This window comes from Culex pipiens, chromosome 2 (assembly GCF_016801865.2).
Source record: "Culex pipiens pallens isolate TS chromosome 2, TS_CPP_V2, whole genome shotgun sequence".
NCBI classification, from domain to species: domain Eukaryota; kingdom Metazoa; phylum Arthropoda; class Insecta; order Diptera; family Culicidae; genus Culex; species Culex pipiens.
The window spans coordinates 215,872,170-215,875,125 of record NC_068938.1 but is presented as its reverse complement, the minus strand read 5'-3'; positions in this window follow the sequence as shown (position 1 = coordinate 215,875,125).

Below are 2,956 nucleotides of genomic sequence, written 5' to 3'. Positions count from 1 at the left end.
GTAAATTCCCAGCGGGGGACTGAACGAAAAATGGGTTCTATCCCATTCCCCAGAATGATCCATTCCCCAGAATGACCCATTCCCCAGAAATATTTAGGACCTTGAAAAACATGTTATTTTTCCCATTTGGTATAATGCCATTTAGCATAACGCCGTTTGGCATAACATAATTTGGCATAATGACGCATAATGGTCAATTGGCATAATGATATTAAATTTTCAACATTAATTCAATATTAGAATCGCTTTAAAGAAGACATCATGCCTTGTGATAGCTGCTGACACTAATTAATTTTTTTTTTCATTCTTTAAGAAGGGAAAACTCTCTTTACTAGGGATAACTGCTAAAGGAAAATTCAACTTGTGTCAGCATGCTGCAGTTATCACAAGTCAAGGGAGTTGTCCCTTCTTTAAAGAAGGCAAAATTCAACTTTAAAGGGAAATTTCAACTTTTGTCCGCAGTTATGACAGTCACGAGAGTTTTCCCTTTTTAAAGAAGGCAAAATTCAACTTTAAAGCGAAATTTCAACTTTTGCACGCAGTTAGACAGTCAAGAGAGTTTTCTCTTCTGTAAAGAAGGAAAAATTCAACATCAAAGGGAAATTTAACCTTTGGCAGCAATTATCACAAGTCAAGAGAGTTTTCCTTTCTTTAAAGAAGGAAACATTCAACTTTTGTCAGCAGTTATCACAATAAAGGCGAAATCTGAACACTTTACACTTTAAACTGTTCACTTTTTGAAATAAAGTACATTCATGATAAAAATAAAACTTTTCTGGGGAATGGGTCATTCTGGGGAATGGATTTCTGGGAAATGGCATTCTGGGGAATGGGATTCTGGGGAATGGCATTCTGGGGAATGGAATTCTGGGGAATGGGATAGAACCCGAAAAATGACTAGGGGATTACCGATGCAAAATATTTTCTCTATAACATTTAAAACAAGTTGCTTAAATTTGTTTGCAGAGCAAACTCTTAATTTTTTTATCAAATTCAACTTGAATTTAATAAAAATTTGAAATGAATTTTAGTTTCTTACCTTTGCTTTTTGCTTCCACTCACCCCTGGATCATTTCGGTTTATTATTGTTTTTTGACATTCGTCTGCTTTTTATGTGGGCTACTTAATAGAAAATAGTGTAAATTTGGGAGCTGTAATTTTGGAAGGTTGAATATAACCTGTTTAATGTTGTAATTTTACCTCAATTTAGACTTATAAAGTGGAGTTATACCAGGAAAATCGGTAAAATTACACATTTTCAGAGGTAAAATTAAACATTTTTTTCTGACATAAAAGATGTCCCCCTTCCCAGATGTAATATTACCATGATTTTTTTACTGTGTACAGCCTAGTTATCGAGCAACTTTAAGTTGCCGAGGTGTCAATATTTAAAAAGCAAGGTTTAAGTTTAAGAAGCGAGATATAAAAAAAAATAAAAAATATCGTATCGTAAAACCAATTGCTGGACCAACCTATCACAGAAACATTTTGACATATTATATTTCAGAGCCAATGTTTTTCATTTACTTTTTTTTAAAGTAATCAAAAAGATTATGCAAAATAATAGTATGATTTGGACCAATTAAAAAGTTCAGATTGATTTAAAAAAAATAAAAACATATTTAACAATAAAAATGGTTTTATAATGTCATATTTAATTTAATATAATTAGAAATATGTGCTGCTACATTTTTTTTCCTGAATCAAAACAAGGAATTTTGCTTAAAATATTTTTCTATAAAATGGGTATATAAATGTATGCAATTCTGAATTTTTAAGAAGGAATTTTCTGATCAGTTGTAGGTTATGAAAAAAAAACTTTTTATGAATAAAAGTTGAATTCCCAAAGTATGTATATTTTTTATTTTCGAAATTGTTTATATGTTTTAGCGGATAAGCGGATATATTTTTTTAATCTTTTGAGCCATAGTGTGTGATGGTGCAAAATCTGGATTCTAAAATATGATTTCTTTAAATAAGTTTCGAAAATTAAGGCTAGCAAAATATTTGGAAATCGTTTGTTAAAACAAAATTAAATTTGCAATCGAAAATTACTTAGCATTTTTTAAATAAATCTTACTGTTTTCATGTTTTTTAAGTTTATAAAAAATATTAAAAACACACATCTGAAAAAATATTGTTGAAGGTCTAAGAAAATTTCTTATAATTTCTAAGCTCTCTGGATCTTTGAAAATCGGGCAATTTGTTTCTGAGATACAGCCTTATAAAGAATACGAATCGATGAAAATGAATGTTTCTATGTGTCACCTAATTAGCCTGAAATATTCAACTGACGATACCTCGGAAACTATAGGTCCGATTTCCAATGTTTAAATTGAAAGTTTAGCGAAATTTTCTAATCTTTCTAATTAATATGTTTCAAAAATTATATAATTTGGAAGGAATAAGGAAAAAAAGGAATGATTGCAAACTCGATTTTGCTTTAAAAACATATTTTTAATGATTTCTTCGTCCAGATTTTCGATCTCTATTTCTTAAAAAAAATCATATCTCCTAAACCAGATTTTACACTAAGATATCTGTTTGAGTCACTTATAACATAATAAAAATCGAAAATTACAAAATAACATAATAAAAATCAAAAATTACAAAATAATTAAATACCAAAAAAAAAATTTCTCCGTGCACCTATTTCTTCTGAAAATTCCTAATGATATCGTACAACTTTGCCGAAGACACCAAATCGATTAAAAAATCTGTATTGTATGGAATGCAAGGACAAAGTTTCATCCAAATAAAAATATATAAAAAGAAGATAAGTCGATTAGTCGTATTTTATTAATAATACTTGTATGATTTTCATACAAAAATTTGAAAATCGTCAGTAAAATGAATCAAGATGTTACTAGTACTATTCTAAACAACATGTGGAAGTTTGTTTTTGTTATTTTCAGCAATTACGAATGTTCTGTAAGGGCAATGCATATTTTAATTG